This window comes from Triturus cristatus, chromosome 1_2 (genome assembly GCF_964204655.1).
Source record: "Triturus cristatus chromosome 1_2, aTriCri1.1, whole genome shotgun sequence".
Taxonomy (NCBI): Eukaryota; Metazoa; Chordata; class Amphibia; order Caudata; family Salamandridae; genus Triturus; species Triturus cristatus.
In genome coordinates this window covers 352,891,957-352,912,782 of record NC_140580.1, presented here as the reverse complement: position 1 = coordinate 352,912,782, position 20,826 = coordinate 352,891,957, and positions in this window count along the sequence as shown.

The window sequence follows — 20,826 nt, the reverse complement described above, 5'->3', positions numbered from 1 at the left end:
TGAACGGAACAGCGGTCCCCTCCCCCCCAGTGCCTTGAGACCCTCACGGGCGAGTAGTGTGCTTATAATTCCCTGATTGATTTATTGATTGATTGATTGATTGATTAAATTAAACCAAAGAGCGTTTTTTGTACAGCACACATCCTGAACTCAAGTATTTCAAAGTGATCCCATATGCAGTAAGGAAGGAAACAGACATACGGTGAAATCAAATATATGCCTAGGATCACACAATTTGGTCAAGCAGGGAAGCCTGGACCAGGTTTTCTGGCATCACAATATGCAATTCAGCCACTACACGGGTATCTTTTTCTCTCTTATATTTTACATCAAAGGTTAATGCTTTGTCTTTATTTCCAGGCACATAAGGTTTGAGTGCACATGAAAGCTCAGCTAGTTTTGGGCTCCAGTGTACAAGTGGATGAAGCTGAGCCAGAGACAGGCATCTGACTTGTGTGCTTTGGGCATTACGTGCCTGGTATGGGGGGAGATGTTGTAAAGTCCTTTGGGCATTACGCGCCTGGTACGTGAGTGCAGCACTCTAGCAGAGGTAGAGCTTGTATTAAGCAGGTTGGCAGCACTGTCACCTCAGAGCTGGTGTAAAGTAGCCTGCTGCTGACTGCCGGTGGTCCTGTGACTAATGTGCATCATGAGAGCTATGTGAAAACAGACTGCCGGCAGCCCTGTGTCTGAGGTACATCATGAGAGCTGGTGATGGTAGACTGCTGGCAGCCTTGTGACTGAGGTGCATCATGAAAGCTGAGTGACAGTAGACAGCTGGCAGCCCTGTGACTGAGGTGCATCATGAGAGCTGAGTGATGGTAGACTACTGGCAGCCTGTGACTGAGGTACATCATGAGAGTTGAGTGACAGTAGACAGCTGGCAGCTGGCAGCCCTGTGACTGAGGTGCATCATGAGAGCTGAGTGACAAAACACAGATGGCAGCCTGTGACTGAGGTACATCATGAGAGCTGAGTGACGGTAGACTGCCGGCAGCCCTGTGACTGAGGTTCATCATAAGAGCTAAGTGATAGTAGACTGCTGGCAGCCTGTGACTGAGGTACATCATGAGAGCTAAGTTACGGTGGACTGCCGGCAGTCCTGTGACTGAGGTGCATCATGAGAGCTGAGTGACAGTAGACTGCCGGCATCCCTGTGGCTGAGGTGCATCATGAGAGCTGATTGACAGTAGACTGGCGGCAGCCCTGTCACTGAGGTGCATCATGAGAGCTGAGTGACGGTAGACTACCGGCAGCCCTCCGACTGAGGTGCATCATGAGAGCTGATTGACGGTAGACTGATGGCAGCCCTGTGACTGAGGTGCATCGTGAGAGCTGAGTGATGGTAGACTGCTGGCAGCCCAGTGACTGAGGTGCATCATGAGGCCGGAGAGATGGTAGACTGACGGCCGCAGCCCTGTGTCTGAGGTACATCATCAGAAATGTTTGAATGTCGCAGAAGTCATCAGAGGTGCATGGCTTACAATATAAAGGCGGTTATGTACAAACCATAAAAAATGTAAGCTTTATGTTTTCCCAAAGTGAATTATGTCTTTTCTCCTGCAATGAAAACTCCACTCTGGTGGGGAGGACCTGTGCAAAATGCACCTAGTGCAGCAGTGCTCATATAAACTTGAGGATCCTTTTTGCTGGGTAATGCTGTGAGGGCTGGAGGTTAGAACTTGGAATGTGATGCTCCAACATCTTCCAGTTGTCAGATCTGACTACTGTTATCCTGTGAACTGATGGTCCTGCCCCCTTCTGGCCTGCTCTTCGACGAATGTGCTGTGATGAACTGAAATTTAGAGACCAGCTTGGCCTTCACGCTAAACATGGCAGGAAAGAGATTACCATTATTTTCAATGCATTCAGGTAGACCAAACTGTTGCAAATGTTAGTTTCATTTATTTCTTTTTTTTTAAAGTTTGAATTTATTGAAAATTACAAGCAAAAAGAATAGCATTATGATGAAGATAATGAATCTTAATAAACATAAGAATCATAAAAGGACAAGGAAATACAACGGTTATCATAAAACATGGTGTGTGCAGAGGGGAATAAATTCACAGAAAGAGGGGGGGAGGGAGGAGGTAAGGGGAAGAGGGGAACAATACATTATAACTCTGCAAAAATTGAAGATAAAAAAGGTAAGAACTAAACACTGTAGGCATATTAAACATAAATTTAAATGTCATAATATAAATAAATAAGCAGCTTCTAATGTATTATGAAAAAAGACAACATGGTGTAATTACGGCGGTTTCTGTACATCATCTGCCACGGTTACAACTTTAACAATAGAAGAAGAGGATAAGGATAAATATGTGGTAAGTGGAAACCATAAAAGATCTCTTTTAGTCGCTAAAAAAATAGGGTTAACATAATTGGTGTCAAGTCTATGATGAAAACACACGGCATTCCGCCAAGCTCTAAAGGTAACTTTATCCGTTTGTTTCCAATTTGAGGTTATTAAGTGGAAGGCAACAGCTAACAATAAATCTACCAACTGGAAATTTGATTATGATTGAGGCAATTGGGGTGATAAGGCGCTTAAGAAAATAATAATTAAAGAAAAGGGTATATTAACTTTGAAAATCTTTTTAATTTGGGACCACACTAACTGCCAGAATTGGTGAATATTAGGGAAAATAAATAGCATATGTTTTAAATCAGCATTTGAACAGGGACAGGACCAGCAAGTATAAGGAGTGCTAGATAAGAAAGATGCTAAAGTCGCCGGGGAAAGTAATAAACATTGATAAACAAAATAAAGGGTCTGCGTGGTATTAGCAGCTCTTGAAGTTTTGTGAATTTTAAGCCAAAGTTTATCCCACACGTAAGTTGGCCAGCATTGTACTAAGTCCTTTTCCCATGCCAATTCAGTCTTTGACTTGAGTCTGTCTGAGGGTAGTAATATGCATTTATATATAGTAGAGGCAGAAGGGGAAGTATCTAATATAGGAAAAAGATTAGAGCAAGCTATATGAAGTTTGGAGGTGGTTGACAGCGAGAGAAGATATTGATTAAGAGAAGGCAGTAGAAGGTTGCATTGTGATTTGAAAGTGGTAGGCAATGAAAATTTTGATTGAAGATCAGAAAAGGATACGGGATGGTCATTAACCAAAAGTTGAGATATCCAGAGCAAGCCTTTAGATCTCCAAGATTTCCAATAAATGGTACGATTCTTGATATATATTGATTTATTGTGCCAAATGGGCTGCTGATGAAGAGAGGTGACGGAAGGATAAGAGGATAGTAAAAGAGGAATTAAGAGCTTATAAGTATGCGAAAGTATAGGAGAGTGTAAAAAAGAGACATTATTCGAGAAGGCAAGGATTTCCTGAAAGTCAAAAGGGAAAATTAGAGATTTCTCTATATTTATCCAAACCGGGGGATGCCTAAATGGTTCAGAAGGGAGCCAACGGGTAGCCCTGTTTTAGAGAAAATGCAGAGTGATAGGTTTTGACGTCAGGAAATTTAAGGCCACCATTAGATTTGTCTTTTTTCAATGAAGACAAGGCTATTTGAGGAGGTTTATTCTTCCAAAGAAATGTATTAAAAAGTGAATCAATTCTTTTAAAATAATAGCTGGGAATTTGCAATAGGATCATAGAGATAATGTATAAAAACAGAGGGGTGAGCATCATTTTAATGGAATCCAATCGTCCCCACCAGGAGAGGAAAAGAGGATGCCAGCGTGTAATATTATCATTTAGCATTTTGATATATTGGCAAAATTTTACTTTAAAGTCTCCGGGATAGTCGGGGAGAACCACAAGCCCAAGTATTTTAGTTTTGAGATTTGCCAGGAAAAACCAGTGTGAGTAAAATAATGTTTAAGACATAGAACATTTAGAGGCAGAACTTCACACATATCCGTATTAAGTAGATAGCCCGATAGTTGAGAAAAAATATCAACTTGCTGGAGAAAAGGAGGGAGAGAAGTATCAGGATTGGAACAATATAAAAGGATATCATCTGCGTAAACAAGACATTTTAACCTGACGTGAACCAAAATGGAAACCAGAGAAATGAGCATCCTGTATTATTTTATGTTAAAAACGGCTCCAGCACTATTACAAATAATAATGGTGATAAGGGACATCCTTGTCTTACTCCCCTAAGAAGAGAAAAATAATCTGAAATTTTACCATTAATGAAGATAGAGGCTCTAGGACTCTAGTATAATGAAGAGATTAAAGATATCAGTTTGGGAGGAAAACCTAGCCATTTTAAAGCATGAAACATAAAATCCCACCCAATCATATCAAAAGCTTTCTCAGCATCTAAAGCTATGGCCGCTATAGGATAATCTAATGAAGAAGCCTTGCTAAGAATGTTGAAAAAGACTCTGGAATTGTGTGAAGCTAACCGACTCTTAATAAAGCCAGATTGTTCAGGTCCGATAAGGTCAGATAGAATAGGGTCAATGCATAGTGCTAGTAATTTGGTGAAGATTTTATAATCTGTATTGACTAGGGAAATGGGACGATAATTTTTTACAGAGAGAAGGGTCCTTATTATCTTTTCGGATTAAACATATCATGGCTTCTTGAAAAGAGCCTTGAAAAGAACCATTTGAATTGAATAATTAAATAAAAGTAAAAGATTTGGAAGAAGGAGATTAGCGAAGTGTTCGTAGAACTCAAGAGTGAACCCGTCAGGTCCGGGGACCTTACCTCGTCGTAAAACCAAGATTGCATGGGTAATTTCCGCTAAGGTAATATTGATTTCCAGCTAGTCAAAATCAATATGTTGTGAGGGCGGAGAATTAATAGATTAAAAATAAGAGGATAAATCTGATTGATCTGGTTGTGTTTCTGGAGTATACACATTTTTATAAAAAGAAACAAATTAATTTAAAATGTCATTGTCTTTACTAAGTGGAGAACCAGCATTGCTCTGCAAGGATTCTATTCTGGTTCTTTCTCTCCATATTTTTAAATAGTTAGCTAGCAACTTCCCCATCTTATTTTGACCTCCATAGTAGTGAGCGCTGCATTTCAATAAATAAGAGGAGGCGGCCTCCGTGGATAATCTATTAAAAGTTAATTTGGCATCAATAAGGTCTTTCAAGGAAGCATCATTGTTGGAATGATAATAAGTATATTCTAATTGTTTAATTTTATTAAGTAATTGAGTAGATTGTATTTCAAAGGATTTTTTCTTTTGTGAAACAAAATTAATTATGAAACCCCTAGAGGCTGCTTTCAAAGAATCCTAAATCATAACAGGGGAGGAAACTGTTGGTGAATTAATGGAAAAGAATTCAGAAGCAAAATATCTAAATTATTCAGAGAATTTAGGGTCCAAGATTAAAGAATTATTAAAACGCCACCTACCTGTAGATGGAGCAAATGGTATCAGATCAAAATCAACAAAGACTGGGACGTGATCTGATATTAGAATATACCCTATTTCAGAGTGAAGGACATGATGAGCCAAGGATTTACTTAAAAAGAGGTAATCAATATGGGATTGTGATTAGAGAGGGGCTAAGTAAAAACTATACTCCCTAAGGTCCGGGTGGCAGAGTCTCCAAATGTTAATTAGTGATGTGCGTTGTATGGTGGAGGTGAACTGTGAATGCATTTTAGTATGTACAAATTTAACTGATGAATGTCTATCTATTATAGGGTCAAAAACTTGATTGCAGTCACCACCAAATATAATATAATCATCATCGTATAAAAGTAGTTTGTCTGATATAGTTGTCCAGAATACCTTATCAACAGAGACTGGGCCATGTACATTAAAAATAACTAATGGCTAACCCAACGGCCCTCAGAGTCAAATTCTTGATGAACAACTGATACTTGAAATTTTTTATGACATACAATCAGAACACCATTTTTCTTACCTAAGGCCGGAGAAGAAAACACCTGGCCTACCCAGCATTCTTTCATTTGGATGCTTCAGCTTCAGAAAGATGTGACTCTTGAAGTAAAGCAATGTCAGTTTTCAATTTGGATAAATCAGTTAACACCCGTTGTCTTTTAATGGGATTAACTAACCCTTTCATATTCCATGTAGTAACTTGAAATGTAACCAGAAAGTAATACCATAGACAGTCATTAAGTTTACAGTGGTAAAACTAGTCTTAGAATTGAGTACAAGTGAAAGAGTAGGAGTAAAGAGATAAGACTTTTGTTTGAATTGGAAAGAAGGGAGAGAAGAATCATTAGAGTAAGTTATAGTGTGAGGAAAAAGGAAAAAAGTAATGGCAAAAGGAAATAGTAAAGAAGGAAGAACATAACAAAATACAAAAAGACAGTACAAGTCATACAAATGATGACTGAAAAACATACCTCCAACACACAAAGATGAAAGGGGGGTAGGCGACACCAGGCGATGAGGAAGACAACATCCGAGCCCCATCGGACAACAAGGCAGCCTTGGAATGAATAATGACAGCAAGAAATTGAGGAGACCATATGAGGATCGGAGAGTGAGAGAAACACATGTAAATAAAGATGAAAGAGACAATATCATGAGAAAGCGAGTAACATAAGGATTAACTAGATCATAACACCAAACAGAAAATTACACAAATGTAACATATATAACAAGAGTAACTAGATATCAATGAATTAGGTATCGTAGTGTCCATGACAACTGCTCCAACTTGTTGAAGAAAAGCTTTCAGAGCTGCTGGAGCTTCATAGGTAGTAGTCTTTTCCTTATAAGTGAGCTTAAAAAGGCATGGATGGATTAATCCATATCTAGCATTTATGGCTCTTAATTGAGGACGAAGTTCAAGGAATTGTTTTCGACGCTCTGCAGTAACTTTAGCAACATCTTGTGAAAAGAACAGACAATGACCCTCCCAGGAGATTTGTTTTTTGAGTTTGAGCGTCGACATGACTTGTAACAAGTCTGTAAAGTGTAAGAAATACAGGATGATACCACAGGGTTTTGATGAATTTCTGGAACCAAGCCTGTGAGCTCTTTGAATGTTGACACAAATTGAGGTCGACATGCCCAGAACCTTAGGTAGAAAAGACTGTAAATAAACTGTCGGATTAGAGCCCTCTATATTTTCAGGAAGACCATCAATACGTAGGTTATTCCTGCGATTCCAGTTTTCCAAATCCTCAGTGTGTTTCTTGAGGAGGGCTATTTCTTATTCCAGAAGGGGAATACGAGAGCATGTACACTGTAGAGATTCCGTGCATTGTTCCACAATGAGAACTCGTGAGTCCAACGAAGACTATTTAGTGTCTAAAAATTGTAAAGTCTTGGTAGTTTCTGCCATGTAAGGCTTTAATGCACACTTTTCCTCAAGGAGCAGATCCATAGAAACTGAGGAAACATTCACAGGGCAGGGAGGATCTTTCTTTCGTTTGGTGGAGCTCACAGGTGTTTTTGTTGACAGGTGCAGTTTTGAAATAGCACTTGATAAAGATTCAGGTTTTTGATGAGGGGTGTCCTCCATATCGTTGTGGTAAGAGTCAGAGTCTGAATAAGTGACACGCTTGGGAGTTGAGAGCTGTAGATTTCTTAATCTCCCCATACAAGGGAAGCGGAACTTATAAGAGACACTATATATATATTGAGGGTGTGGTGAGGTAAAAACTCAATCTAGCAATGAAGGAAATTCAAACCACAAAATTTGAAGGTCCAAGCAGTTAGGAAAGAGAATAAAGCAACCTCCCCTTCAAATACTATGTAGGTATCCAAAACTGCTTACATTAATTCTTAAAAATAGTGTCAAAATATCGATGAAAATGATTCAAAGAATCAAAGTTTTAAATACGCATCTCTCAGCAAATGGTGGAATACGACTTGCTGGGCAGGGTCTCTTTAAAGCTTATAACTGGGCTGAGAAGAAGAGTTGGAGCACCCAGTTTGGTAGAAAAATGTTAACAGGCTCATTGCGGCACATGTGCCGAGCAATTAGGGCATTTCAAGGCAAAAAGTAAAAATGAAACGGGCCCGCCATTCAAAATGGTGTACGCAACCTCTATTCTGAGGAGAAATCTCCCGGGCCCAATTGGCCCGAAAAACTCTATAGGGGGTGAAGCGGCGGCACTCCAGTGACTCACCAAGTCAAAAGGAAGAGACCCCCATGCATTTTCGCTCGTCAGCGAGTGCCTGGTGGACTCCAGAATTAATTAGGCTCACCATTCTGTCAGAGCTCTGCGCGCCTCCGCCATCTTGAAGCGGCGTGGAAACCACGTCCCCAGTTTCATTTATTTCTGAGAGCAATTTTACTCTTTTTTGACCGACTGCTGGTGATGTCTACATATCATTTAGATATTTCCTTTGCAAATATATATTTGTAAATGAAATTTAGTGATGCAAATTAGATTATGTTTTAACGAGAAAAGTTTGCTAATTTTAGGGAGATTTGTGGTTGCTGCCACAATCACCATGTTCTGGTTCTTATCCCACAACTGTCTGTCAATGAACAATGGTTCAATCTCCAGCAGCGGCTCATCTCAGCATCATGTGACTCTCCGCAATAGCTCACTTAGGGGCATATGTACAAGCCCCTATCGCCACCACAACGTCACTTTTACGGACATTATGGTGGCGAAAGGGGCTGCGCCTTATTTACAAAGCAGCCTTAAGCTACTTAACATGGCTTAACACCTTGTACAAAAGGCCCCCTTTCACGCTATGGTTAGCATAAAAGGGGCATGCAGTGTTTTTTTTTTGGGGTGGCCGTTCCACCGCAACACCCACTGTATTTGACGCTGCCCCCTATGTATAAGGGTGGCGTACATAGGAGGCAGCACCAAAATTAAGACCAGGAAAAACCCTGGTCTTAAGTTGGGGAAACAAGGAGAAACGCATTATTTCTCCTCGTTTTTGCTTTTTCCATGTGTGGCCACCACCAGTTTAAAAGGTCCAGGGATCCCAGTCCCGGATAGTATTGCCCAGTATCAGTTTTGATCAGTGTGAAGGGGTACACTTGAGGTACTGGACCTTTCCAGCCTCAAAAATAGAACTGTGTGGGATGATTTTGAGTGTAGACCCCTCCGACACGTGTTTCGCCCATCACGGTCATTTGGACCTGGGCTTTCTCAAGGCTGAAAGAGATGGTAACTGTGCACTATTAGTCGGTGTCATTGCCAGGGCTGTTTGTGAGCAAACCTCCCAGTGAACAGTGTAGAAGTTGTAGGCATGGAATAGACAAGGCGAAGTTATGCGCACTCAAGATGTGATCTACAGTGACGACGCAGAGTGTTAAGCAAGGGGGGCGAGAGAGAAATTGAAGTATAGTCGTGAACTGAAAAAAGGGGGGGGAAGGTGGGTAAGGGAGACATTATTAGAAGGGAACGCAGATACGAAAGTGTGGAGGAAGAGAAAGGTGAAGCGGTTACCCGGTTGGTAAAGTGAGGTTGTGCCAGTAACACAACCACAGAGGGTTCACAAATATGAATCCATCTGTCATTAGTATAGGCAAAATTATATTCTGAAGACAGTTGTAGGCGACTTGTGATATAGGCATGCGGATCATAACTATACAGTGTGTAAAAATGTATCAGTAGTGATAACATGCCGCATGCATGCTAAGTAGGTGACTTTTATTTCGTGAAGCAGCTAAGTTCCCATTTTATTTGTGTTAGTTATAATGTTGCTGTTACCTCATAATTTATGAACAGGGGTATATGCCTCCATCGGTCATCAGTACAACACCAACTGGTTTTAGTTAGCATCAAAAGTAACAGTAGTCATTTTCACTATTTCATTCATGATGACACAATCTGAAAGAGGAAGGAAGGTGAGAGAGAAGGAGTTCAGCAGGTGATGACAGCACCTCGTAGGAAAAAGCCTGTTTAAACGAAGACCCTGGTCTTAAGTTGCGGAAACGAGGAGAAATGCATTATTTCTCCTCGTTTTTGCTTTTTCCATGTGTGCTGCCTTCTGCAGCACACATGGAGAAAGCAAAATGCCATGGTTTGTTCATTTACAGGAAGTTCCCTTTCTGTACACAAAATAAACCTTTAAAAAAAATGCCATTTTGTAACTTTCATGTGTGCTGCACGCAGCAGCAAACATTAAAGTTACAAAATGCAATTTTAGGATTGTTTATGTGCACAAAGGGACACCTTCCTACACATAAACAATCCTCCCCTGCACACAGACACCCTTGCATTCTGGTGCAAGGGTGCCTGCGTTGGCGCTAAGTTGTTAAACTTAGCGTCATCGCAGGGGGCAACACAAGGCTGTACCACATTCTTGTAAATATGGTGCAGCCTTGCATTTCCGAAGTGGGTGAGCGTGTCCTTAAGCCAATGAGGCTAACGACAAGCTCTCAGGCTCTGCCACTTCATTGTACATATCCCCCTTAATCTCCTCGATGCCCCCCCCCAGGGCTTGGTGAAAGATGAGCGCTTGTCAAAGGTGGCATTTATTATGTTTCCTCAGATCACGCATTAAGATGTCACACAATCCCAGAGCCAACCAATATGATATTTTAAACTCTTCTGATCCCTTTTGTGGCTGGCACTTACATTTAAGACACGAAACTCAAATGCCTCTCATACATCACCTTTCCTGATCCCTACAGGGCTATTGCCTAGAGGTGATTTAGTTAATAATGTAGGCTCTATACGAATGCAGCAAGGTACTTTTAATGTATTTCTTTTTTCTTTTTGTGGGGTATATTTTGGGTCGCACAGGAAGGCAAACCAACAATTGCCACTTTTTAGTAATAGAGCTAGAACTAGCCAAATTAAAAGAAAAAAAGTGTAGTTTTGTGGCTAGAAATAAAAAAAATGTAAGAAACAAAGAGAGATGGCACTAAGAATTAAGGGTGCCTTTTAAACTATTTGTATGCAGCATAGTATGTTTTGACAAAGCCTTTAGGTAGACATACTTTAAAGTTGCTCCCCTTAGTACAAAAAGAATGCCCTGGTGCTGATGGACCCATTCTGTCCTGCTTCCATCCAGAGTTGGTATGACATACAGTGCAAACTGCTGGCGACAGAAGACGTTTGTTTTGGCTGTTTATGGGCCTGCTTTATAGTCTGGTGTGCCTATTTTTAGGCCGAAGTCTAGGTTTGCTAACAACATCATGGAGATATTTGGAAAGCTATCCTAGGAATGCATTCTGCCCATTGCTGGCCTTTGGCTTTGTGGGTTGTAACTCACATTTGCTTGCTTACTATTTGTGTCTCGATTTGTTTTAGGCTGTCCAGCTTGATTTCATCACTTCCTTTGCCCAAACCCTATTTAATTTATTCTTCCACCAGTACTTCATCTCTGTAAACAGGCCCTTAAATCTTGTTCTCATCTTGTCCCATATGCTGTGCATTCAAAGACGGAGGTCAAATGTCCGGCTCTGTCTTCTAGGGAGCTTGGTGTTTACTTTTCTCTCTCTGACTTCAAAGTGAGAGGATTTATATGACAATCATGCTGGCTGCTGGTGGGGTGCATGAGGAAGGATGTACAATGTTATTTTTTTTAGTAGACAAAAAAACGTAAATGTCTGTAAATGAACTTTTAAGATATTTCAGAATATATCAGGATAGAAAAGCACAAATGAAGCACATATTTTGTAATTCTGAAGTGTGGTGCTAACAAATGTTTTAATACAAACAAATCAAATCAATACCCTAGGTGATGACATTTCCATAGTTGTATCAGTCTGTGCAAATGTATTGGTCATTTCAATTGAAGATGTGTTGTCTGTAATGTCAGTATGCTACCCCACCTTGCATACTTTACTTTACCCAAATCCACTCTACTATGCAACACTCCACACCACTGCAGTCTACTCAGCACCTCTCCACACTCCACCACTACACTCCATGTCACTCCACACTGTGTCACTGCACTCTACTCTGCACCTCTCCACTCTATGCCACTTAACTCTATGCCTCACCACTCTACTTTATGTCAATGCACTCTACTCCATACCACTCTACTATGCAACACTGCACTCTTTGCCACTGCAGCCTACACCACTCCACTCTGCGCCACTCCACTCTATGGCACTCTACTCTGCAATATTGCATTCTATGCCACTGCAGTCTACGCCAATGCCCTCTCCTCTGTACCACTTCACTCTACGCCCGTGCACTTTATGCCAAACCACTGTACGCCACTCTACTCTGCACTCCATGCCACTCAATGCCACTGTACTCTACTGTGCACCGTTAAACTCTACTCTGAAACAATCTACTCTATGCCACTGCACTCTATGCCCCTCCACTCCATGCCCGTGCACTCCATGCTCCTGCACTCCATGCCCCTGCACTCCATGCCCCTGCACTCAGCCCCATTGCACTCAGCACCACTCCACTCCACGCCAATGCATTCTACACCACTGTACTCAAATCCAATTAACTCTACGCCAATCTACTCTGCACCATTGCACTCTACGACACTATACTCTACTCTGCAACACTATACACTACTGCACTATATGCCACTGCACTCTACACCATTGTACTCTAGATCACTGCACTATTGAAACTAAATACTTATAAAATGTAGAAACATATTACATCAAACAAATACACAAATTAGGAAACAGTGTATTTAATTCACAAATAAAATATGCAAAAATATTTTTTTGTATTTTAATGCGAAGGTTAGAGCCTTTCAAAATGTAAGCTTTATTTCTAAAAGGTGAAGCGGTACGCTAGACTCTAGCACATCACTTTGACTTTTTTGCTCCCAATGCATCCTCTGTTTTTGGCAGCCCATACCCGTGCTTCAACTGCTTTGAGAGCGTTTTAAAGTGTTCAGTTTTCAAGTTTCCTTTTTTTAATGTAGGTACTACTTTTATTTAATTTGCAAAATAGCTGAGAACCCTCTGAGCAGGTGTCGGGGAGCCACAGGGGTCAGAGGACCACAGGTTAAGAATCACTGCTCTGCACCACTCTACTCTGCATCGCTCCACTCTACACCACTGCACTCTATGCCAATACACTCTAAGACACTCTAATCTATGCTACACCACTGCGCTCTATGAAACTGCACTCTATGACACTGCACTCTAGTCTGGAACAATCTACTCTACACCACTGCACTCTATATGACTCTATTCTACTCTGCGCGATTCCACTCTTTGCCACTCCATTCTACGCCGCTTCAATCTACCCTACACCACTCCACGCGACACTATTCTATTGCACTACTCTACACCACTGCACTCAACGCCAATGCACTCTACATTATTTTACTCAAAACCAATATACTCTTCGCCGCTCTCCTCTACTCTGCGCCACTCTACTATCCACCACTGCACTCTTCACCATTACACTCTGTTCTACTCTTCCATGCACCACTGTTCTCTACCCCATTCCACTCTATGCCACTCTTCTCTGTAATATTGCACTCTATGGTACTACTTTACACCACTTCACTCTACTCTGAAACACTCTACTCTATACCATTGCACTCTATGCCACTGCACTCTACTCCACTCTGTGCCACTCCACTCTGTGCCACTCCACTCTAGGCCACTTAACTCTATGTTGCACCACTCTATGCCATTCTACTATACACCACTCTACTCTATGCCACTGCATTCCATGCCACTCTACTCTAAACCACTGCACTTTACGTCAATTCACTCAATGCCACTTTACTTAAAACCAATGTACTCTATGTTACTGAATTCTATGCCAGCTACTATTTGCGCTCTACGTCACTGTACTCTACGCCACTCTAGTCTACTCTACACCTCTATATACTATGCCAGTGCTCTCTGCACCACTCAACTCTGCACCACTTTACTCTATGCCACTGCCCTCTACAAGACTATACTCTGCAACACTGCAATCTCTGCCACTGAACTCGTCACTCTAGTCTGCACCACTGCACTGTACGCCATTGCACGCTATGCCACTCTACACCATTGTGCTCTACGTCATTGCAGTCTACGTCACTGCACTCTACACCACTCTATTCTACTCTGCACCACTGTACTATATACCACTGCTCTCTGCACCACTCTACTCTGCCCCATTTTACTCTGCGTCAATGCACTCTATGCCACTGAACTCTACTCTGCACCACTCAACTCAATGTCACTCTACTGCATTCAACGCCAATGTACTCTACACCACCACACTCTACGTTACTACACTCTGCATCACTACACGAAACTCTAATCTATTCTGCACCAATGCAATCCATGCCACTTCACTCTATGCCATTCTACTCTACACCAATGCACTCTACTCTACACCTCTGCACTCTGCCTTGCACCACTTTACACTACCCTGCACCACTCCACTCTACTCTGAAACAATCTATTCTATGCCGCTGCACTCTACACCACTGCAATCTACTCCTCACCACTCTACGCCACTGCACTCTATGCCACTCTACTCTATGTCACTGCACTCTATGCCATTGCACTCTACACCACGTTACTCAAAACCAAGGTACTCTCTGCCAATCTCCTTTGCACCACAGTTTTTTACCCCTCTTCGCTCTAGGCTACTCTACTTTACTCTATGACACTCCACTCTAAGATATTCCACTCCAGTAAACTGTACTTCACTTAATGACACTCTACTCCACGATGCCCTACACAACTTCCTCTGTGCCACTCCATGCCACTTTACTCCACCCTATTCAACAACGCACTACTCAGCTCTACTTCACAACTCTACTCCATGCCACCCTACTCTACGCCGCTCAACTCTACAACACTCTACTCCACTCTATGCCATTTCAATCTCCTACGCTAATCCACTCTATGCCATTCAACTCTTCAACAATCTACACCGCTCTATGCCACTCTACTCTACAACACTGTACTCCACTCTGCGCAACAAGTTCTGTACCACTCGACTCTGCTCTAAACCAACCCACAATACTTTATTCCAACCCAATGTACATCACTCTTCTCCATGACACTTTTCTCCACTCTGACATTCAACTCCACTCTATGCCACTCATCTCCACTTCACTCTATGCCCTTCCACTCTATGACACTCTACTCCCTTCCACAGCACTCCACTCCACTCCACTCCATTCCACTCCATGCTGTCCCTCTGTCGATAACCTTTTCTAAAGTGCTCTCATTGTCCAGAGGGCCTCTAGACACTGGAGACCTTAGATTGCATTAGAACAGATATGGTTTGAGCGGCAGTGGCAGCCGGCATGGCTCGTAGGTGGTGAGGCGGGTGTGGGAGGGATGAGGGGGTGCACGGGGTGTGAGGTTCCCTCCAGGTCCCGCGTCTCTGCTCCTTGCTCCTGCTCTCCTTGTGGGACAGGAAACCAGGAAGAACAGCCAGGCTACCCTGACGAATCACAACACTGCAACACAACACTGCAATGCATCCTGGTCCGACGCTCCACCGGGGAATGGGGGCCTGGGCTTGTTCTCCATGCATGCTGTAATGCAGCCTGCATGGGAGAATGGGGAAAGTGCGCATGACTGGTTTGGGCGGCCAGAGAGAGCTGACCAGTCATAGCGTATTTAGGAGTGGGCAATCCACTCCTCCCCTGCCCTGCTCCATGAGCAGAGCAGCCCCGCCCGCCCACAAAGGAAACATAAAATGATAACTCAAAGTTATTATCATTTTAGATTTCCTTTCCTTTACACTGCTCAAAAGCAGTTGGGCGACCGCCTCCGCCATGGTGGAGGAGCCTACATAACTAGTGCACGTCCAATCATCAGCCGGGAGATTGTTCCAAAAGATTGCTGCTTGTTCGAGAAGCTTAGGATTGCAGATGAAAATATCCTAGACACCACAGAGGCCCATAGAGGAGATAAGGTGAGATATTATTAGTTAGGTAAGCCTTGTAGACAGCTAAAACTAAGACTGGCGATCTTAAATGTTATCTGGGCCTTGGCTGGAAGCCAGTGCAGGGGCCTTATTGGCCAAAGATCAATCTGGCTCCGGCATTTTGCACCATTCGCAGTCTGTGGTGACAGATATTGGGGAGACTTACATATAGGGCATTAACATAATCCGGCCGCCTCTGCTACAACATCCTTGGCCTGCAAAGAGCAACATGGCAGGACCTTCTCTAATGTAGAGAGCTCCTAGAAAGAGTTACCTGCGACTACTTAAAGCTGCCATTCCAGTGTCATAATGGCGTGAAATAAAGCCAGGATTTTTTATTTTAGGAACAGGCATTACGTTTTAAACATGCAAGGGGGAAGATGAGTTTTTTCTTTTGACTAAAGAAGACAAGATAAGCTTTACCTTTGTTAAGTTGAAGAAAGTTCTCCCTCATCCAATCGTGGTTATCCTCATCTGGCCAGCTACTTCTGACATAAAGTTGCATGTCATCTGACGCCCTATGTTGAAAGGTACAATGTAGATAGAGCAGGGGTGATTAACGTGACTTCTGAGGTACCACACAAGTGATATGGGCAAGGTGAGAAATAAACCTACCTACATTTGTTGTGGTCTCCCCTCCAAGAATGAGCCAGACCATCTGAAAGGGGCAGAATCAGCCTTTGACATCGAAGACTTCCGAGTAAGTATCATGTTCTATTCTACGGTGGTAAAGACCGTAGAGTGGTCCAACATGACCCGCAGGCAGCTGGTCTCTCATTTAAAAAATCTAAGCTTATCATCCCAAACCCATCAGTGCAGTTTAAATGTCACGTCTGGGCTGAAGACCTGATTGTTCAGGCAAGATAGATGTCTTCAAAGAAGCTTTTTTTTTTTAAGGAAGGAAAGTAATGTAGTCTTCCTTCCATGGAGGGTGGGCCATGCCTGTGTTGGTAGAAGGGTTAATGAGATTGGTAGTGGGTGAGCCCAAAAGAGAGGCATATTATTTTATAACCAAAGTTAGTGGAGGATCCAACTGGGAAAGAAGATTTGACTTGAGACTAGAAAGGCGCTCAAAAATGTTTCATCAGAGCTTCGAAGAGGAAAGAAAGTGGGTGAGAGTTCCTTATTTGTTACAAGAGCGGTAGTAAACCAAGGCTCCAGAGGTACCAATGTGGAGGTGACATGTCTTCTTTGCTGTTAAGGAAAAATAATCATATTATTTGAAAACCTTCTATTAGAAGCAAAGGACTGCGTGTCTGCTACATTTTCCAATGAGGCATAAATAGATTACTTTATCCTAACTTTGGTGTGTTTGATAATCGGTTAGGCCTCCAAGTCCCATTAGCCGTCAAAATGAGGTGGTACGATTATAGATTAAGATTACATTTTGTTTGAATGAACAATTGTACCATCATAGTGTGAGAAGCTAGAAAAGGCAATCTATATATACAATTGGAAAAGTTTAAATCTTTATTTTACAATAATCTTTTGAAAACCTCTAATACTGCATAACACTGTTTTTCAATCAAACAGTTCATCGGTCAATTACAGGGCATAGGTGAATTTCTTCTAGGTCTCAATGAATTTTAAACTAGGCTGGCATAATTCACATAATTTGGGGCATTTTGCTTTACTCTTGCTGCCCAAAATTCCTAAAATTATGCTGCTACGCCAGATTGTATAACTATGCACAATTTACAGTAAAAATGTATTACAAATTGCCATGCGCACTTAAAATTGACCACATATGCTAGGGAACAACAGCATGTTAGTGGCAGTTGTTCATAGTGCCATATTTTGCACTTTTTTTTTAGCACGAAATGCATTTTAGTGTCAAAAATTAATGAGGATGAATTTCATGCTAAAATTTAGCAATAAATATCGGATTGAATTTTGCGCAACTTTCTTGAAATTTCATGTCATTATGTGAAAGCGAATTATAGCAAATTTCGTGCACCCTTAGGGCCAGATGTACTACCATTTGCTTTTACAACTGGCAAATTGTGAAAAATTGTGAAGTCGCAAATGTACAACAGTGTCGGAGACACTGTTAGAGATTCCCAATGGGGTCGCAAAAAGCGAGTCTCATGAATATTATTGAGCAACTCAGAATTTGCGACCCCATTGGGAATGGCTGTCCCTCTCAGGAATGGTGGGCTGCTGGGTTCAGCAGACCTTCATGTCTGGGACTGCTTTAAAACAAAGAAGTTTTTTTTAATGCAGCCCATTTTCCTTATGTGAAGGACATCTAACCTGAGCTTCAATTGGAATTCCATAGAGCATATTATCAAGCCCATTATCGACGTTTTAGCAGCAGTTTTCTGCCGCTAAAGCGGCGATAATTTTATCGCCTGTCTTGATAATATGTCCCATAGTTTTAATTCACTACTCTTTATATGCAACTTTTTTTGAGTAAAAGTAACAGTTCCTTGAGATTTGTCTTACTACATAAGGCACCTAGCGATGACCTCGGTTCCACAAGTCCATGTGGTGTATTTTACTTTACATATTAATACGCTAATGCTTTATAAAGGAAGCCAGGTCGTAGCTGCTGCATGAAGCGTGACCAGTCTAAGCGGGCACCCCTCGTTGTAGGATGCGACCGTCTGGCTCATTAATCTGTAACTAATTCTGAAACTGCTGTGCTGTCCTTTGAATTTACATTTTTGAGCCTTCAACGAGTAACGCTGCCTGCTTGTGTAAGAAGATCTTATTTTACTTCCCAGATATATAATCAAATTTTTGGAGCAGTGCAAAGTATGCACCGCCTTCTTCAGTCAGGTATTCAAAACGAGTTCTTTGAAACTCCTTCAGGTGTCTCTGGTACATTTTTGTGGAACCAGACTCCTCCCCTTGTAGTCTACCCACAGGCCCTGGTCTTAAACGTCCTTTTCGAAGTTGGTTAGGACGTGCTTGTTCCATACTCTGCATGTTTTTATGTGGACACAAAGGCAGATTTCCGTCAGTCAAATGCAATGCGCTCTTTGCTGTAACTGGTACGGCAGTAACATTAAAACAGCATTTTCAAACCTGTAGAATGCAGAGATTTCTTTAAAAAAAATAAAAACACAAGATGTCGGCCTGGGCCCACACTTTTTTCCTAAACAGGATCGGTTGCATCACATAACCTGTGCTGAGTGCATTTGATGCACCGAACACCGAAAAGTGCTTATTTATATTATTTAACTTTGATTGTATGATGTGTACTTTTTCTCGGCTGCACTATGTTTGCAGAGAAAGGAGCTGGAACCACATTCACTTCACAGCCTTCTCAGATCTATGCGCATTTTCTGCATTTTAGCGTCTTCCTACCAGGACTTGCAACAGGTTGCTTGATTTCACAGAAGTAAACATATTAAACATGGGTTCTAAAGATTCCAGAGTTCCTTTCAGTTAGAGCAAATGCAGACTTCTTAAATCAGTATTATAATTTTGAGTTCCACACTGTCGTATGTAATAACTGAAGGGCCAGGCTTTGTTTTGTGTCCCAAGTTGGTGAACAGTAGAATGCCACCCTGGCATCTGGTGCCTTTAGCTACACATTCTTATAAGTGACGGTGATAGATACAAGTGGAGTACAAAGCCATGAACCCACAGCCTCTCTATATTGCTGTCCTTGCACACAACACATTTTTAGATCTGGCTTAGAAACGGCTTTCGTGTTATTTAAAAACCCTTATACATACATATGTAAATCCATACAGTCTTTGGGTCTGCCCTCTTCATGCATTGGCCTGTTACATTGTTACTCACGTTTTGCTTCCGCTTACCGTAGCATACACCGTGGGGTAATAGGTCTCCCACTTGTCATCCATTGTCTGTTGTACACTGAGAATGACAGCGTGCACTTGGGCTTGATGGGCCAATATGCCTTTCATTTCTATTTTATTTGTTCTGTGAGGGTCCTGTAGCAAACCAACTGGCAATTTTACCATTTTCACTTTTAAAATTGTAAAATTGTCTGTTGCATTTGCTAGCAAAAAAATAAATAAGAGCAGGCTTGCAAGGCTAGACCTGTTGCGCTTGACAATGCTTGTGTTGATTCTCTGTTAGATGCGGTAACTTGGAAGGCTAAGATGAGAACAAGCTAATTAGCAGGGTAATATCTTCGTTTACTTTCTGAGGATTTCTCTCGGTTTTAAAACATGGGCGCGCATTACTTGTCATGAGGGTGTGAGTCGTGTAATTGGCGCGTTAGTAACCGGGGGTGGCTGCAGCACGACCCTCTCGTCACTCAGCCCTATAAAACCTGGTCATTTGGCTGCAACACATTGGCTGCTTTGAGAGGGGGGACACAGCGCCTCATTGTGCTGCTGTGCATTCCGACATTTAGGACCTGTCGTTGAGGCAGCGCAGCCGTTGTCGAGTGAGAAGAAATGCGCCCTGCTCCTCTGAAATAACAAGCATTGGCATAACCAATAGGTCTCGCTTTTGGGACCTTATAAGTAGTTAGTTATGCAGCACAATATCCTTGGTGCAACAACAACTGTTGCATGGCTAAACACTTATAAGGTCCTAAAGGTGAGACGTATTGGCTATGCCAATGGTTGTCTGTATTTGTGGGCCACTTCCCCCCTCTGCACCCTCTTCCTCTTCCCCCTTATCTGATCCTCGCACCTCATGCTCCTTCCTGCTGACTGCGCTCCTCCTCAGTCCAGCCCACCAGCCCTTCTGCTCCTCCCCCTCCAAGGACCTACTTAGTGGCAGCAAGCTCGTCTGCAACTGTTGCGCGCACAGTGCAAGAATCGTGGTCCTCCACTGACCCACTGCTATCCTTCATATGTGCTGAACCACGGACAAAGCTTTCTGCTCTGCTGGCATGCCACACCTCACAACACGAAGGGAGTATTCACCTGATCCACCTGCCACTTCATCTGTACCACCACACCAGCAGCTCCAAAGCCCACCAGGAACACCCCCACCACACACAGCCCCCATGCTGCAATATCATGCATGCTCCTTAACACCATCTAGCTCAGCAAGCACGCCACTGCAATCTGGGACCTGCTGCATAATGCCACCCTAGACCTAATTTTCCTCACTAAAACATGGCTGACAGCAGCATGGACACTGGACATCGCTATCGTCATCCCCGCCAGACGACCGCTAACACAGGCTCAGA